Below are 20,453 nucleotides of genomic sequence, written 5' to 3'. Positions count from 1 at the left end.
CAGCAATAGTCATCAACAATATCCCTTGAAATTAGTTCAGAGCCACTATTTTTAGTTTATTGTTGTAATATCCCAAATATTTTGGATGATATTATATTTTGTAATAAATTTTGATTCCAGTTTAGATATGTTAGAAAGTTGGACTCTATAAATATTTTGTATTTCAAAGAAGAAAGGGGTAACCCTTGTGATGAACCAGCAAACATGCTTGTAATTTTCTTAACTATTTCTGAAGATTAATAGAAGGATTCTGGATTCCTTTTGAACAACTTGTGTATCTCTATGAGTGCTTCTGGTATTCATTTATGTTATCATTTTATATTTTCTCTGCACATGTTTAAGGTAACACAAAATTTTGGTTAAGATTAGATTGAATATCAATCTATCTGAAAGCTCTTGCAAAGTTGTCATTATTTAAAGAGATTAATTAACTGAAACAATTTTTTCTTAGTTAATTCCTCTAAATCAATAAATTGTTGCCTTCTGTCATCTCTTACACATTTACTATTTGGCTATAGAAAATTTCTATACGTATCTGCTATATATAAGTAATTAAACATTTAGTTTGAATATTTAAGGAATTAAATATCTTCTTTACTTCCGATTTTCATATCATTTTAAAGCTTAATTCTATGAAGAGTGAAGAATCTTAAAAATAATTAAGATTTACATATGTTTAAAAGTTTAAGAATTGGTCATCCATTTTAATATATCTATATATATATATATATATATTATATATATATATATATATATATATATATATATATATATATATATATATATATATATATATATATATATATATATATATATATATATATATATATATATATATATATATATATATATATATATATATATATATATATATATATATATATATATATATATATATGTTAGATTCGTTGGCATAGTCCCTTAGCCTAGAACTATCTACAAAGGACAACATCATATTGGTGTTGTTGTTGGGGAACAAAGGTTGAAGCTTTTTCTCTGGGACAACGATTATACTTGTGTCTTAACGGTGAATAAGAGGCCAGTAGGCTAAAATCCTTCACCTAGCGAATCCACTGGTTAAATCTGCATTCATGCAGGCATACCTGATCTCAGTCAAATCCAGATATTTTCTCTCTGTTATCAGATCCAAAGAGATTAGTTAGAATAACATCAATTAGACATAGGTTAGAAGCCTCTCTTGTTACTTCTGTCTATGTTCTATCTGAAAAACCTTTACAATCAAACCCTTCACAGTCAACTCCAACACTTGCTTAATTATCATATCTTGCTCCAAACATTTTAGAACTCGTTTGTAAAGGAGTAGATCTTCAAACTTCACTTCTAGTCCATAATTTTGAGGCTTTTGAGCTTCCTATTCCCATTTGGAAACTTCTAATAGTGAAGAAAATCCTAAACTTTATTTTCCTGAGTTTAAACCAATTCATTTCAAATCTTATTTTGTACATACTTATCCATCTACTTCTACTAAATCTAAAGAGGAACTTAGCATCTATATTAATCCTCTAGCTTTTGAGGATCCTGAAAAGGTTCTTCCTAAAGTTTAGAAGTTAGTTATTAATAATCCTCAATTCTTCCAGAAACCCAAACCTTCATTACCTCTTTCTTCTAGTAAAGTTATTTCTCTTAAAAAGACAACTCCATCTCATCAAATGGCTAGTATTCAACCAATTGTTGTAACACGTTATGCAGCCTTAGTTCTCACACTTGCAACCCTACTCCACCTTTTTCCTAATGGGTATTCAAAAAACTTACCCATATTTAATGGAGAATCTGGGCCACCTGTTGAAGATCACTTCGCTGCATTCTTAGACTTTGCCAATAATATGAATATTGAGCATGAGGATGTCCACACTAGACTTTTCGTTCAATCCCTTGAAGGAAATGTTAGGATATTGTTCACACAACTTCAAGCTAATTCAATTAATTCATGGGATGAACTAGTTAATATTTTCAAAAATCAATGGGGAGTAAAAAAGGATGTTATTTCCTAGTTAAAAAAATTTGAATACTTAAAAAGAAACCCCGGTAAACCTATAGCTGATTTCATTAAGAGATTCAATAAACTCTATAATAAAATGCCCCCTAATTACAAACCTCCAGTAACTGCTTTTAAGTTTAGGTTTTCCAAAGCATTTGAAGATGATTTTTTTGTAATGCTTAGGGAGAGAAAATATGAAACTCTAGTAGACATGAAAAAAAACACAATTGAAGTTGAGGCTAATAGATTAGCATCTGCTAAACTGAAAGCTAAGGCTGAAAAGGCTGAAAAGAGGATGAAAGCTAGAGAAGAAGGTACCTCATCAAAAAATAAATATGAAGACCATAAAATTGATGAAATAAATTCTTTACTTAGAAATATATCTAACGTAATCTATAGAATGGAAACTCAACCAAGAGAAACCCAACAAGTTGCAAATAGACAACAAGTTCAATATAGAAGACCTTTTCAACCTCAAATTCTGCAAAGGCCAAACAATGATTAGCAAATTCAACCTCCCATAATGCTTGATGATCAAGATCTTGAAGAAACAGTTTCTATCAATACAAATTATATTAATTATTTTGAAGGTCCATCATCATAGAATGATATTGTCCCAATTACTCAAGACCAATCTTTAATTCAAAATCAAGAAAAATCTCAAATATCCAAGTATCAAGCTTTTTCTGAATTCTTAATTGTTGAATTAAATAGAAGGTATGAACTTATACCAATACCAACACCTGGTAGACCAGTAAAAAAGGTTACCTTTGATGAACCTCATGTAAAATCAGTTGAAACACAAACACTATTAATTTAACCACAAAATCAGTCGCAAGAACATAATATTGCTGAAAATTTTGTTCCAACTAGTTTTAATGTTGAAAAAGAATTAGAGAGAGTTAAAATTCCAATTCCATTATCTCAACTCTCCAAAAATCCAGGTTATAAACATCAAGTTTTTAAATGGATTCAATCTTTAAGTGTTGATGCAGAGGGGGATGTCATTAGTTTACAGGATGAAAAACCTCAAGTTGTTTTTGGTCCTAGTTCTGATATGATTTATGAAAGTGTAGCTTCCTTTTATGTCACCTTGAAAATTCATGATTACTTTTTATATAATTTCATGTTAGATTCTAGTGCCTCCCATAGCCTAATGCTTAGAGTAATCATGTATCAACTCAACTACAAAGCACTAGACCATATCATGATTTGTATACTTTTGATTCTAAGAAAGTACCATGCCTTGGATTAATTAAGGATTTAGTGGTAACACTTGCTCAGATACTTGTCTATAGTATAGTCTTAGACATTGTTGTTACATATATTTCCCCAAAATTTGGAATGTTATTATCCAGATTTTGTGTGCAAAGTTAAGGAGAAGTTTGCAAATGGACATGTCTTATGCTACAATCCTAGTTTAGGGAGGTGAAAATTTAAGATTGTACAGAGAAGTAAGATTCATTAATATAGTTTGTAAAGCAAATCAAGCAAATAATCATCCCATTTATGCAATTGATCAAGATTTTGGTTCCTTTACTTTAGCTTCTAATGATCCTCCAAATCCTCAAATTAGTATTCAAGAAATTGTCAATAACCCTCAAATTATAAACACTGACATTTGGAAAATGTACTTTGATGGGGCATTTTCCAAAGATGGAGTAGGGGCTGGAATTGTACTCATCTCTCCTGATAAGAAAAATACAACCCAGTCTTTTAAATTATATTTTGAGGTCACAAACAATGTGGCAGAATATGAAGCCCTAATTTTAGGATTGGAGTTAACCAAAAGTCTGAAAGTTGAAAACTTAGTTGTATTTGGTGATTCTGAGTTAATTGTAAAACAAATCAGAAAATTTTGTCAAACTAAGCATCCTAGGCTTAGAGCTTATAGAAATGAAGTTTGGGACTATGTAGATAATTATTTTCAAGTCTTTAATATCACATCAATCCCAAGAGAAGAAAACATTCATGCTGATACTTTGGCAATTTCTACCAGTTCTTTTAAAATTCCTCACCCTTTACAATTGCATTATCAAATTGAGGTAAAATACAAAACTTCAATTCTTGACAATCTCAAACACTGGAAAATTTTTGAAGATGATGAACAATTAATTTTTTTACAAGAAATAGATGAATTTTTCACTTTACACGTGGAAGAGGAATAGATTGATGAAATTAAATCAAAAGACAATGACTAAAATTTACATTTAGAATAGAAAATTGTTGACCATGATATCCTTCAGTTATCAAATAATTACCTTCCAAAATGATTAGTTCCCCTTGAAAAATGATCTCAAAAAATTCGTTATTAAATTCACAACAAGAAAATGTTCAGGACTGTAATATTGGTACATCTGAAAGAATCAAAAATGTTAAAATCTCAACATCATTGCCTCAAGAAATCAAAGACAAATATATCAATCTTTTCAAAAATTATAAAGATGTATTTGCATGGTCATATGAAGAATTGAAAACCTATGACACAACCATTATAGAACATAAAATTCCTCTCAAACCTAAAGCTAAACCATTTCATCAAAAATTAAGAAGAATAAACCCAGTCTTGCTTCCAATCATTGAGAAAGAAATTAAAAAATTATTGGATGCAAAAATAATTGTTCCCTTAAGATACTTTGAATGGATAGCAAACCTAGTACCTGTTAGGAAGAAAAATGGTGAAATACGACTGTGTGTTGACTTTAAGAATATGAACAAATTGTCTTTAAAGGATAATAATCCATTACCAAAAATGGATCAATTACTTCGGAAAGTTTCAAGATCAAAGAGGATTTCAATGTTAGATGAATTTTCTGGATATAACCAGATTTTGGTTAGTCTAGAAGATAGAGAAAAGACAACATTTACAACTCCTAGGCGTACATTTATGTATGCCATAATGCCATTTGGTTTGATTAACGCAGGAACAATGTTTCAAAGAGAAATGGATATCACATTTGTTTGTAAGATCAATAGGTTTATTGTTATTTATCTTGATGATTTAATTGTATTTTTTGATTCTTATGAGAAACATTTGAAACACTTGAGATTTTTTTTGAAAGATGCAAGAAATATGGGATTTCTCTAAATCCCAAAAAGTCACTTTTTTCCATGAAAGAAGGAAAGCTATTGGGTCATATAATTTCAAAGGAAGGAGTTGTAATCGATCCAAAAAGAGTCTCAACAATTCATGTAATTAGTTTAGCTAGAAACAAAAAAGAAATTCAAACATTCTTAGGAAAAATAATTTTCTTGAGAAGATTTATACCTAATTATGTTGAGATTGTGAAAGATATTACTAACATGCTTAAAAAGGATCATGAAGTCAAATGGACAATATATGCTAGATATTATTTTTCACAAATCAAGAAAGCCATTTCAGCAGCCCTGGTACTAGCTAGTCCAGATTACTCAAAACCTTTTAGTATCTTCTTCTTTGCCTCTGATTCTACCTTAGATGTTGTTTTACTACAAAGAAAGATGATGGATATGAGCATCCATTTTCTTTCTTCAGTAAAGTGATGAGAGATGTTGAATTAAGATATGATATCATAGAGAATAAATCCTATGCCCTTGTCCAAGCCTTAAAAGCATTCAAGATCTATGTTTTACATTCTCATGTTATTGCTTATGTCCCTAGTAATGCAGTGAAAACATTTTTAACTCAACATGATACAAATGGAAAGAGGGGAAGATGGATAGCCAAGATCCTTAAGTTTGATATGGATATCAGACTTACCAAACTGATGAAAGGACAAGGTTGAGATAAACTTTTGGCTGAATCAAATTGTAAGATACTTGGTATTAACACCATTTTGCAGACTTCATCGGAGAAGAATCCACAAGAACCTTCTCAAATATTAGATGAGGAGAATCCACAAGAACCTTATCAAATGTCAACAGAGAAGAATCCACAAGAACCTTCTTTCAGTTTAGATCCTGTTCCTCTACCTCTACATATTGATGATAAAATTTTACTTTCAGATTGGATAAAGATAGTGAATTTTCTTTGAGACTTAAAGTACCCACAATAATTTACTAGGATTCAATCCATATCTCTTAGACTCAAAGCTATGAAATATTGTATCATAAATGTCAATTTATATTGGAATAATCCTTTGGATATCCTTCTATTATGCCTAACTGAAAGTGAAACCGAAGGCGTCATTGAACAGTTTCACGAAGGCATTTGTGGAGGACATTATGCTTGGAAAGCAACTGCATACAAAATTATCAGAGCAGATTTCTATTGGCCTAAATTGTTTGCACAGGTTGGAGCAAAGGTAAGAAGTTGTATCCCATGTCATATATTTGCTAAAAAGAGAGGCTAGTAACACTTCCCCTTGTCCTATTTTTAATTGAAGCTCCATTTTTACAATGGGGATTCGATTTTATAGGAGAAATAGTTCCAGCTTCAAGAAACCAACATAGATGGATATAAACTGCCATTGACTATTTCACCAAGTGGGTAGAAGCAATCCCTATTAAGAATGCAACAAATACAATGGTCATCAAATTCATTGAAGAAAATATATTGTCTATAGTTGGCTGCCTACATCAAATAGTTACAAAAAATGCAAAGGATTTAAACAACATTAAAATGATAAGAGTTTTTTCGGATATACTAGATTTCATTGCATCATTCTACATTATATTACCCACAAGGTAATGGGTTAGCAAAATCATCAAATAAGAGTCTGGTCAAGGTAATCAAAAAAGTATTGGCAGATCACAAAAGAAGTTGGGATAGTCATCTCAAATATGCAGTTTGGGAAAATAGAGTATTGCCCAAAATATCTACTCACAAGTCCCCTTTCCAATTTGTATATAGAACTGAAGCAATTTTCGCTACACAACTAACATTTATAGTTGCTAAATCTTTGCAGGAATCGTATGAGGAAGTTGATGAATTTTCAAGGAGAATCAATCAAATCATTGAGCTAGACCAAGATAGAGATGAAGTTCAACACAAAATTCATCAATATAAAACAAAATAAAAATCTTATTTGACAGAAAGGCTAGAGAAAGAAATTTTAGATAAGGTGATCTAGTTTTAAGATGGGATGCGAGAAGGAGGAAAGAGGCAAGCATGGAAAGCTTGATAATTTGTGGTTGGGACCATTCAACATTGTAGAAGTAAAGGGTAACAAAACTTTCTTTCCGTGCAACCTAGAAGGACAATATTCATCATTGCCAGTCAATTGAAAATACCTTAAACACTATATTTAATATTAGATACTTGCAACCATCTTCATTGTAAATTTCTGGTTTTCTTTAAATTTCATTGTCAAAGTGTGATTTTCTCAGCAAAGACTCCATAGCCCGAGGAGAAGGCACATGGATCTGCATGTTCTTTGCATCCTGCAGGGGGAAGAAATCCCCAGATGGAGTCGGTGTTGTAACTTATTCTTACATTAGTTGTTTTTTATTTTTGTTGAAAAATGAAAAATGAAAAAAATAAGAAAAAGAAAAATAAGAGAATAGAAAAGAACGAAAATAAAATGAGAAAAAGAAATAGAGAAAAATTTCAAAAGAAAAGAATAAAAAGGGATATATATATATATAGACACACACACACACACACACACACACACACACACAATAAAAAGTCCCCAAAGTTGCAAGCTAGTCAAAATGCCACATTTTTTTATATATTATTTTTTTAATCCTTGCATATTTTCTGAAAGGTTATGTTTTAATTTACAAATAAAGTGATCTGATGTTTTATCGCATTATAATAAAGTTCGAATGCAAATCTATAGATGAGATCATCCCCGCCTGCATCAACAACGAGGGATGAGTTTGGGACCCCGCCCCCACACCATTGGAGTTTAACTAGGGGGGCGAGGGGGAGGTCCGAAAAGTTGTATTCAATTTACCACCTCCCCATAAGTAGTGTCTCCTCTGTAACTTCGGGAGCCCCCTTTCCTAAACTGCTAATCGCCTACCCCCCTCCGAAAACCACTTCCCACTCCCGTTCCTATTCACACCTCGACACTTGTCCTCTTCCTATTTTCCCATGCCAGTTAGCCGTTAAACATTTAATTTCTCCCGCCAAATGTTCGTATACCCATTCAAGCATTAATTTTTGGGGTCAACATCTAATTCTTTAATTCGACGCCCCTAAAATAGTTCGGATCTCTACAACCGTTTGAATTCCCTCTTTTAAAAAAGACACATATCCCTCTGCATGTTCCCTTTCGCCGTTCCATCTCCCATCATTACCAATGCGACTTCGAATTCTACCAATAGCATAGCCGTTGATCTTCGTATACCAGTAATAGACAATTCTCTAGTAATTCAACAACCTCAGCTTGTAATTTATTGTTTACGATATCTTTGTCTAAAGGAAAATTGAAATTAGTGGTAGAGAGCCCTACATTACCTTTTGTAGTTAACCTAGATGAGTTTTCCTTGGTAGATACACATTATAAAATCTCAGAAACCTAATGTGAGTTTGACCTTTATGAACTCCACAATTGGGAAAACAGGAAGTTCCTTGATGTCAGTAATGATTTAGGCATTTGGGAGTCATTCCTTCCCCAATTAATCTTTCCCCATACCCATATCTTACCTGAATTTGTTACCTAGTGCCATCTGAGATATCTTCCTAGTCAGAGGGTTGTAATTGCCAAAAATAATGAAGTTTTATTCGTTATTCCTCTTGAGTCCATATGTCAAGAACTTTGAATCAATCCTTCAGCTCCTTTTCACCTTTTCTCCACTAATTCTCTCATGGAGATTTACCAAAAGCTCACATTTCCTCATCAAGACCGAATCTTTAAGTCTTTTTTACCTGAGAATTCTGAGTTTCCTAGGACCAATCCACCTTATTCCACTTCAACTTTCCAGAAATGTCTAGGAAAGTCATCTCTATGGTCACATGTCTGTTAGGTTACCCTACCAATCAATGGGTTGATGAAGTAATAATAGGATTTCTATCAATGTTCTCTATGGGTAATAAACCCTCATTGATTTTCTAATACAGAGTGTTTTTGACAAACAATATTCATGATTATTTTTTAAAGTTTCCAACTGAAGGTGCTTTTAAACATCAGTCATTCCTGGTGTATTTACTTTTATTTCATCAAAAAGACAGGTTTAAGTTTCCATTGCAGAAGTTGGATGCACAAGGAAAGCCTCAGTCAGTTGTTCACTGGACTTCCTTGCAAGGAAGAACACAAAATATTCCTTCAATGATTATGTAAATCAATTTTTGCAAATGTCTTTATGTCTTCTCAACAGTGATGTTATACCAAGGATTTAACTGAAATCAAAATAATTCTACACCTTATCGAATAAGCCAAAATTGGAGACCGGTACCTCTACCAAAATTACACAGAAATCAGAATATATGGATGTGAATTCCCCCCATATAGGTTAGCAGTATTTGCACCAATCAGGATCTTTGCTTTGGAATACATAAGGCAAATGCTGAACATGGATGGTATGCATTTTTTATTTAGGAAACAGAAAGCCCAATTCAGGTTAAAGGCACAAATTGGCCCTTTCATTATCAATACCAGGGCAACAACGAAGGAGGCATATATGCTATTAAAGAAAATGAAATTCAAATTGATCTTTACCTGGTCCTCTGATCCCTTGTGGATTATTTCAAAGTTGAGATTTTAGCAGAAAACAACTCCATATGTACATACATCCAGGCCAGGGATAGAGAAGTATGCAAATCAATAAAAGTGGTAAGAGAATACATTATAGGAACGAGAAGAAGAGATTTCTAGTCAAACATCTTCACATACTCTAGTTCCTCAAGAAAAAGAAACCAAAAGACCAAGAGAAAGGTTTTCTCCTACAAACTCAGAAACTCAAGTTATAGGTTTCACAGTTTTCAAAAGGAGAAAGAATACAAATACTAATCAAGAGTCGTCAAAGGACAAAATCTCACAGGAGAAAACAATAGTGTTGATGCCAGGATTTCCCATTACTTCTTTTCCACTAACTGAAGAAATTATAGATTCTCCTATATCCTTTGTTTCTCATGATTCAACACAACAAAATATTTTTGCTAGATACAAAAAAATTAAAAGGAAGAATGGAGCATTGAAGGCTACCACTTATTGAGAATTTTGGAAGCAATCTTCCACTACGCAACACAAACTTCTATCTGCACTTGATACTGAGAAGGGAAAATTTCAAATAGCTTTCTTGGAACCCAAAGTTCTAGTCCCTAAGGGTGGAGAAGATTATAAAACATCCATATTTTCTTTTGACACCAAGCAAATTCATGCCATTGATCAGATTGACCTGCATAAGAAGGATGGTGAAATGATATATTCCACATTGACAAGTTTAGTAATGGAAACTTCAAAACTACAACCTTCCTTGAACAATATTCATTCACAATTAAAGATGGAGAGAATGTCATCCTTAGCCAAAGATACTAGAATCAAAGCTCTTGAAGATCTGGTGATCAAATTAGGATATGATCCTAGTAATATCAAAATGGCAGAAGAAATGATAAAAAATAAGAATGTTGGCATTCAAGCATTGAGCAAACAACTTAAGCTTCCTACTATTGAACATCCACAAGCTAAGGAAGTTGGCCAGCTAGAAAGGGGGAAAGAAAATATGTTCAAATTTAGAAAATGGAAGCTGATATGGAATCACTCCTAAAAGAAAAAGAACAACAAATCAACCTTTCAACTTCCATTCCTATAGCCACTACTTCTACAATAGGTACTTCAGTAGCAGGGACATCTACAACAACAACCATTGCAATAGAAACACAGTCTACTGACTCAAGAGAACAACTGTCAAAAACCATGGGATACTTACCTTTGAAGGATCAAGGGATTGGAAAACTTAAAATGAAGCTCTAAAAGATCCAGGAACAAAATATTAAGTCTGATAATGCATATTTGGTTGAGATTCAAAAGAATTATAAATTAACTCAGCAATTAGAAGTTTATGAAAATGAATCCTTAATTGCACAAACCATTGCTCGGGCCAAAGAGAATATTTAGATAGACATTAATGTATCAGTGACTGAGTTATGGCCCTCATTTAAAATTATTTTTGAGTAGGAAGATTTATTGCGAAGGTCACAAGAAGCAGTGACAGAAATAAAGAAGGACCTGGACCACAAACTTGGAGACGCTACAAGGATAATCAAAGTCCTAAACTTGAAGAAAAAAGATGAGTTTGAAGAATTCATAATTAAAGATAGAATTGAAGCTTTATTAGATGCCAAAAAGGTTTTAACAAAGAGAAATTTAATGCTACAACTCGAGAACAAGTGTCAAAATTTGGAGGTTCAAATTAAGAAATTCAATTCTTTACATTAGAAAGGAATTCCAGCTTTGTAGGAAAGAAGTGGCAAATTGATCCCACTTAAAGAGTATCAACAAAGGCTACATGATATAACAATGGGCAAGACCAAATTTTCCAAAATCACAGGAGTTATTACTGGGAAAGCCTTCATTGAAAGTTTAAGTTATGGTTTGTTAATTCAATGTGAAATTAGGCATTTGTTTCATACTAAGCTCACTTTTGAAAAATATACTGAAATTGATGGGTCAGATAGGAAATTGTTAAAATTTTCTTTCCCTGATGAAAAGAGATGGGATAAACTATGTGAGCTCATTAAATAGGAACATAATGAAGAATTTCAGGCACATACAATACCATTTCAGCAGTAGACAACAAAATTTCAGGGGCAGTCATCAAAAGAAACGGATTTTCAGCTACAGTCATCAACAACATCCCTCGAAATTAGTTCAGATCCACTATTTTTAGTCTATTATTGAAATATCCCAAATATTTTGGATGATATTATATTTTGTAATAATTTTTTATTCTAGTTTAGATATGTTAGAAAGTTGAACTCTATAAATATTTTGTATTTCTCAGAAGAAAGGGTTTTCTAAAGATTGATAGAAGGATTTTGGATTCATTATGAACAACTTGTGTATCTCTCTGAGTTCTTTTGGTATTCATTTATGTTGCCATTTTATATTTTATCTACACATGTTTAAGGTAACACAGAAGTTAGGTAAGATTAGATTGAATACCAATCTATCTAAAAGCTCCTGCAAAGTTATTATTATTTAAAGAGATAAATTAATTGAAATTATTTGTCTTAGTTAATTCCTCTAAATCAATAAATTGTTGACTTTTGTCATCTCTTGCACATTTACTATTTGACTATAGAAATTTATTATATCCATATGCTATATATAAGAAATTAAACATTCAGTTTGAATACTTAAGGAATTATATATCTTCTTTACTTCTGGTTTTCATATCATTTAAAAGATTAATTCTATGAAGAGTGAAGAATCAACTTTTCTGTTTTCTCAAAAATAATTAAGATTTACATCTGTTTAAAAGTTTAAGCATTGGTCATCCATTTAAAATCAAAAACATTATTTAGATGCTTTGGCATAGTCCCTTAGCCTAGGACTATCTACAAAGGACAAGAGTGTAGAGAATAAATCTCTACCATCTAGCTAATAATTCTTGATAAATAATTTAAAATTGTGAAAGTTCTCTTCTAAAATAAACACACAAATTAATTTAATAGACAAATATACTATATGGAAAATAATTTTTGATAAATAAATTAAAATTGTAGAAGTTTTATTCCAAAATAAACACATTAATTAATTTAATTTGATAAATAATACTATATGGCAAATTAATGTGAGATGATTTTTAATTTGAATTTATAATTTTTAAAATACTCGAATAATATCAAAATTATATTTTACTTTATTTTTAAAATTGTATAACTTAAATTAATGAAAAAAATTGCATACCCTCGAAACATTACACAGATTAAAACAAATATTACAAAAGTCAAATTTAGTTACTTTTCAGACAATTACAATATATTAGCGGGAGGCCGACACAAAAGTAAAATTTAAATTTTTGCACTAGTGTCATCTGAAAAGAATGGATTCCATTAACGAGATCATTGGTGTCATGCAGGGTTGGAATTTGGATTTCTTTTTGCCCGTCATACAATTTTTTTTTATGTTTTCATTCTTATGTTACCCATCAAAAAACGTTATGTTTAAAATTTTGCCCTTCAAAAATAATATTCTCATAATAAATTAACCTGTTTACAAATAAAAGCTTGATTAAAAAAATACCCTTCAATAACATAACTATTTTAAAAAATTTCACATATTTATCTTAACTACAAAATGATCATAACACACAAATCACTTATTTATTTTAGAACATATTACGCTAGGTATGTGGGTTTGACAAAACGTTGTTATCAATCAATATGAGACATTATAACTGAAAACAAAGTTATATAATGCCAAAAAATTAAAAGAGTAAGTTAAAATAATTCATAACATGCAAATTTGTGCTTTATTAATGGGTTTTAGGATTTCATTTTGAGAAACACATGTTCAAATTTAATAATGAAGTTGAAGGGAACACTAACATGGGATAACCGTTGCCCACTGGTATTTGAGGGTGAGATTTGTGAGGTGTTGTGGACACCGATTATTAGGTTCAAAGCTCCAAAGCTCCAGCGTCCTTCACATTTGTTACAAGGGAGTAGCTCGATCCATGGTGGAAACAACGAGAGGGACCATGTGGTTGAATGAGTTTGACATATTGCTAGTTTGCTAGCTATAAATGGATGGCCAGAGGGAGGCGAATTAGTCCTAAGCCTTGACTGTCAAATGTTTGACATCAGAAAATCTACTTCGTTGAACATCAGCTGTAGCTTAAGCATGTGAGTGTATCCAGAAGCAGTGAATACATAAATATAGTTTTTTCCTGAGTTTTTCCCTGATGACAATTCGTCAAAAATTCATTCATTCATGTTGCAGGTATCTTTGTCTTACCATTTTAAGGGATGGAAGATGTGAATGACTTAAATCTCTTCTCTTGGATGTTGATGGGTAAGATGTGAATGCATTGAATCTTTTCTCCTTGATGCCGAAGGGTGAAATGAATGCAGTAACAAGTTCATGTAGAACAGGTTAACCTGTGTCTTGGTCTCACAAAATAATGAAATATCTGTTGATTTAACTTGCACAGATTTAGTATTTGACTACTTGGTGAGACACAAACACATCATACTTTTGAAGTATTCTTCCGCCGCAAATTAAGGGCCTTTTTGCACTCCTTGACAGATTAAATTATGTATTAAAGTCTGGTTGTTTTGCACTGTGCTTAGTGAGTCAACGGTCAACCCCATTTTCACTAAATCCTGGGCAATTTTTACTCTCTTAAAGCCCCTGGTGAGGTCCATTAAGAAATTTATTTGATTTAGCTATTTTTAATGCAATTATAGAACAATTTACAGAAAAAGAATTCAGTAGAACAGGTCTCTGAGAAATGATCTGAATAATCTTATGGAGTAGCTTGAGCTAGTTTCTTTGGATCTATGCAACTGAAGTATATCTTTCGTATATCTATGAAAAGATTAAGTCTTCGCCTAAATGTGGAATGTGCAGCGTTAGTTTTCTAACTATCAATAAAATGTGTTCTAAAAAATAATGTAACATTGTAATACCCATTGCCCCTAAAAAAAAAGGGATGAGATGGCAAGTCTTACTCTATGAGTTGAATCGATGTCCTACTTGTAATGCTATGCAGATTTCGATGATTATAGAGATCGAAGTCTCACTCTATGAGTTGAATCGTTGTCCTACTTGTAATGCTATGCATATTTCTATGATTATAAAGGTTAATAGTTTTTTTTAAAGAGGCTTTCACTTACCTCTTTGCGACATGTTGTCCCTTAAGGGTAACTGCTACGTTCATTAAAATGGATAAATTTGTCCTAATATGACACATATTTTTTCTTCTCAAAGAAAAAATTTGAAGTCACTGACATGCTTTAAACATCCACCATAATAAATTGTAATGTACGCCGAAATAAACAAAGTGAAACTATACTCTGACCAGATATTATTATGCAGAATAAAAAGAGTTTACATACTAAGCGAACTGGTGCAGTGATTTTAACATCGTTCCATATGAACTCGATTACTTATGTTCCGTTTAGTTTCAATTTTCCCTAGTGATATTGTTCATATGCGATTTATATTGATTTGAACCCTCTACGCAGCAAGTTGCAAGTTTGCCAGTTACAACTCATCTCAGATCAAGTTATAACTCATCTAAAATCTGTATTATTAATACAAATAAACATACAATATTACAAAATTTAAAGCGAAAATAAATAGGATTTAATAACGTTTTGAGAAAATTATTGCCCGTCAAAAATACGTTTCCCACATTTCCAAGCACGTTCGAAAAGACGGGCATCCAGAAATTTTAAGCGTCAAATACGGGAAAAATGCCTCATGACAGGCAAAAACCCCGTCAAATTCCATCCCTGGTGTCATTTGAAATGAATTGATTCAATCAAACTCTACCACAAACTTCAAGATATATACAAATTTGGAAGCATTCAAGCCGGTTGTACCTGCCATATTTCTTGCCTTGGGGACAAAGGCACTGACAAATCTCTGACTAAATCAAACCAAAAGAGCAGCTGCATCCCTATATTTAGAAGTCTAAGTCAGTGTATTGGGTGAGATCCTTCTTTGGTTTTCTGAAATTTGGCAGCTACACGAAGAATCCCCAATTCTGAATACGGTAAACTCTCAGTTTTCTACCCGCTTTGTTCATGTGATAGAGTCCCAAACTAGTTCCATTTCTACCCGCTTTGTTCATGTCATAGTTCTACTTTTTGTCAAGTTTAAGCACACATGTATTTTTTGTTGTCGGAGGCATCGAGTGCCACTGCTTTTTGTCCTCGCGTAATTTTGAATGGGATATGGCATGCTTGTTCTTGTGGGTTTTCCTACATGCTCTTAAGAATCTCAAGCCTTTGTCATCCTTTTTATCCCTGCTGATGTTTCAAATTTTGGTCGGGCTCTTCATCGAAATCTCGTTGGAAGACGCTGCTACTCCTTTGGCCCGAGGGTGGCAAAGAGAGCTCTTTATATGTTGAATGATGAATTCTTGCATTACTATCTTAGTGGTATGACTTAAAAGTGGGTCCCTTGATAACATATTATTAACAAGGGGCATCAAAACCTTATAATGATATTCTCTTAAATAAACCTACTTGTTGTCTTTGTGATATAGTCCCAAAAGTAGCTCCATTTCTACCCGCTTTGTTCATGTCATAGTTCTACTTTTACGTCAGCCGCTTCAATCATCGTCCTCTCTCAAAAAATGGACCAAAAAAATTCAATTGCCCACATCTCAAATGGTGGCTATGGAAGAAGGGGTTATAATGGGGTCTCATATCTCTATAGAGATCTACCCACTCCTTGAGAGTTACGTCAAGTACCTACACAAGTTCTATAGTCTTTGTAACTGAGGGGATTAGCTCGACCATTTGTCACAAATTTTTTTGGGCATTCGGGTAGTTTTGTGCCAGCAGGTGCTCAGTGTGAATCCCCTTGGGCGAGGTGTACTAGTCTATGCCAGCGGGGTTACTAAGGAAGTCGTCCACAAATGTGAGGAAGCATTCTTTAGGTTTCCCTAAGAAGTCACCAAGGAATAAAAAAGGCATGCAATCTCTGTGCAGATTAGGCTACCATGTTATTACATGGGAGATATGGTTTGGATCAGTATATTAATTTCCATCCATCTTGATGCTTTCAGAGTGGGAGAAGTGGAAGAATCAACTCATGGGACCATTTTTACGGGTGGTCCCATTTCGAAAAATTTCAAGTCAAGAACTTCTAGAGCCATTTTCATGCCTTAAATGAACACATTTTGTGGTCCTGACCTTACTATGTGCCCATATTCCGTAATATACACGCCAATACCTTTCCAATGGCGCAAGAATCGCCTCAATCAGAGCTTGTACGAGAAAGTTATGCAGGTCCGGTAATGTCCACCCGAAACCTCACCATGTGCTCATTCGTTGATGCCCAACTTTCATGACCAAGGACACATCTCCTCAAGGTATAATTCGCTCCGAATTGTACAAGTTTCCATGAGTCAATGTGTAGCAAACAACATTCAAAAAGATGCACATGTTTTATGTTATTGCATGTCTAAGTTTACTTGGCTATCACGAAAGAATGAAATCTACACTAGATCCTCTACGAAATATTTGACTTCCATCATCTATATCGTTGGTTCTTCTCTCGAGTTCATTCTTAGCAAGTGGTCTAAGTTGTGGCAAAACTTACGCGTCTGTGCGAGAATTTGAAAGTTGAATTCTTGGAAGAGCAAGAGCCACATGCAAAGGTGGTCATCATGCACTCACTTGTTCACAAGGTAAATCGGTGTAACTTGATACGCATGGACAATAAAAGAGTGCCACGAGATGTAATGTTATAACCCATGTAGAGAGAGTGATGTTCCAAGGCCACCTCTCTATATCGTCAAATAATTCCTTTTTGCCTTATTCATTTTTTTATTGACATAATGATGTGGATGCCAATATTTCCCTCCTCGGTTTGAGGTAGGATGGCACAAACAACACTATTTGTGGCATCAACTTGCACACTAAACGACTTGTTTCACTCATGAATTCTTAGAGTAAGAGCCTCAACTAAATTTTTCTTCAACAAATCAAGGGATTCTTGGGAATCGTTCGAGAATGAAAGTTCAACATTTTGTTGGGGAAGTTCATCCATAAATAAAGTGACGTCGTAATGACACCTTATGAACTTCCTATAGTGCGTTTTGTTCTCGATGATATTCAAATTTGCTTCTGGTTTGTTGGTGTGATCTTCATGTTAGCCATGTCATATTCTGAACCATCATTGCACCTGGCACGACCAATTAGGATGCCTTTGTATACTTTTTTATTCAACAAAGAAAAAACTAACAACTTTATATTAAGATGAGGTTGTTTACATGTAGCATGTGTCAAAAGTCCACCATTTCCAACATACATCCTAATCTGCAAATATATATCCCAGTCACAGATCTAAACTAGCTATGTTTGAACAAACACATTTGCTCAAATTTTGTCACTCGTACAACATAACAATAGAAAGCCATAAAAAACAACTCCAAAGAAAAACGAACATATCCACATCATGAAAAATATTAGCTTATGTGAAGTAGATCTTTCCCGAACCCTGAAATGTGTTGTCTATGAAGGCCGAGTATAAGATCTCCTCGGGCAATTGGGGATGCCCCTCCTTAAATTTTGCATCCACAATTCTATTTTGCTCCCTGTGTATATGAGAGAAGTTCACCCCCTTAAAAAAGTACCTCCGAATTCTTTGTAACCAGCTTGCCATTAATGGAGGATTGAAAGAAGATTGCTTTGCTACCCACTAAATAATCACCTTAGAATCTCCAAATACCTCAAAAGTCTCTTTAGATAGCCACTTAGCAGAGTATAACAATCCCCATAATGCAATAATCTACGCACGAGTGTTGGAAACTTCACCCCCATGCCAACAAAAATGATAATGTATACAAGGACTAATAATGATGTGTGTGCCACAACCACATTTGTTGTTCTTGGCAGCGCCACGAAAAAACCCACCCAGACAACAACCACCGATATTCCTGAGTCATATATGTCTCTAAGAGGCCTTGTCAAGAACAGGCCCAAATTCTCTGAAATAAGCAAAAAAGATAAATAACATATACTATTGATATTCTGAACCTGCACTTTAAAAACTCATGAATTTCGGCATCTCCAAATACCCCGGATGATAAATAGAGGCAAGGAACGATATCCTTTACATTCAGACATCCATTCCTATAAGCATAATTCCAACGTAGATGAGTTCAAATCAGCGAAAATGTTTAACTATGCGTCACATCAAACCAGATAGGCACCACGAACGGACATTTAAAAAAAATGTACCACATCTTCCAGGTCCGATTTGTGCAAGGTACATCTGACAGGACCATAGAATCCCTCCCCCCCCCCCCCCCCCCGACAAAGATTGTCCCAAGTGAATATCTTGTTATGCCAAGCTAACCAGCCAAATCATTTGAGCTTTAATGGAATGTTCCAACTCCATACCTTTTTGAACCATCTTTTAGACATAGAAAAAGGAGACGTCGATGTGATGTGCAAATATGCTTCCTCAACTAATACTTGTCTCGGTAATGTATTTCCATCCCACGAATAAATATCCTCACAATCACTTAAAAATATCTCATTTGTATTAAGATTGTACACATATATGTCCCAAGCCATAGCCAGTGTACCAAATAAGCCAAGGTCCCACAAACCAGGTCACATAGGATGCAATATAAAAGGGCTGCTTGGGACGTGCAATTGGTTAATGTAATAAATACCGAGATTGTGAAGATGTTGAATGAGTGGGAAAGGTAATGTATGCTCACCGACAAAACCATAGATGGGATCTAGACCGGTATCCACCCCCAAAAATAGACCCAATATGCCATTTTAAGTTCCCCAAGAGCCAATGTTTAATTTTCATCTTGCGCCGCCAAATATATGAGATAGCACCTGGGACACCAGTCCCATCCTTAATCCAAGTTACCAAAGACTGGTTTTTCAGATGCTTATCCTTAATGATTCGTTTCCAAATACCAACACGATTTAAAGAACGCCACAAACTCTTCATTGATAAAACCCAACTGGATTTTCCAATATCCATGATTCCCCAACCCCCATCCTCCTTACTTGAGGTGATATCCTCCAGTCAAACAAGTTGAATTTTGTAACCATCTTTAGTACAAGCCCAAATGAACTCAGACATAATGGATTGAATCCTCTCGATGATGTATTTGGGCATCAGATATAGATGCAACCAGTGTACTGCAATACTCTGCAAAACCGCTTACACCATAATCGACCTTCCGCCAATTGTAAGCCACTCGTGTGACCATGATAACAACCTATGCTCGAATTTTCTGGTTAGCCAAACCCAATATTTAATGCCTACTTATTAGGTGTAAGGGAGAAACTAAGATACTTAAACCCTTCGCGCAATGAAACCTTCTCAGCATCAAATAATCTCGTTGTCTCTAAAACATTGGCCTCTGCCTCAGACGAAGAAATCAACTGAGATTTAGCTTTTCTCATGTGTAGACCCGTGGCATCACCAAAAGTGCATATAATATTTTGCAATACATGTCATTCCATAATAGAAATATTCCCAAATATGAGGACATCATCCACAAAAATGAGATGCGTAATAAAAATGTTCCTAGTAATCCCCATACCCGAGAATGACCCACGGGAGTGTGCCGCCGAAATCATTCTGCCCATGCCTTCAATGACAAGTAAAAATAACAGTGGAGAGAGGGAGTCCTGAGATGCCTTCAGAAAGCATGAAGGCACCCCATTGGTTAAGACACCAAAATTTGCAGTAGTTATACAAGCCATAATCCACTCAATCACCAATCTAGAGAGGCTAATCTTATGAAGCACCGAACGCAGAAACTCCCGATCAACACAATCATATGCCTTGTGAAGGTCCAGTTTCAATAATAAAGCATCATTTTCTTCATTTTGATACAATGCAAACATTCCTGGGTAATGGCCATGGCA

The 20,453-nt window shown here is 33.9% G+C and overlaps 1 long non-coding RNA gene across 1 annotated transcript in view; it reads left to right on the top strand.

Annotated features, from left to right (window-relative positions):
- The first annotated feature begins 15,480 nt into the window (after positions 1-15,480).
- LOC149222502 (uncharacterized) overlaps positions 15,481-20,453 on the top strand; it is an 83,423-nt gene continuing 78,450 nt past the window's right edge. The window contains exon 1 of the long non-coding RNA XR_016249439.1: positions 15,481-15,527. This is a non-coding gene — a long non-coding RNA (uncharacterized LOC149222502). The remainder of the gene's footprint in view (positions 15,528-20,453) is intronic.

Source organism: Pinus tabuliformis, chromosome Q (assembly GCF_031772625.1).
Source record: "Pinus tabuliformis cultivar Carrire ecotype Pingquan chromosome Q, CPIR1, whole genome shotgun sequence".
NCBI classification, from domain to species: domain Eukaryota; kingdom Viridiplantae; phylum Streptophyta; class Pinopsida; order Pinales; family Pinaceae; genus Pinus; species Pinus tabuliformis.
The sequence above is the reverse complement of the archived record's forward strand: the minus strand, read 5'-3'. Positions and strand labels throughout refer to the sequence as shown.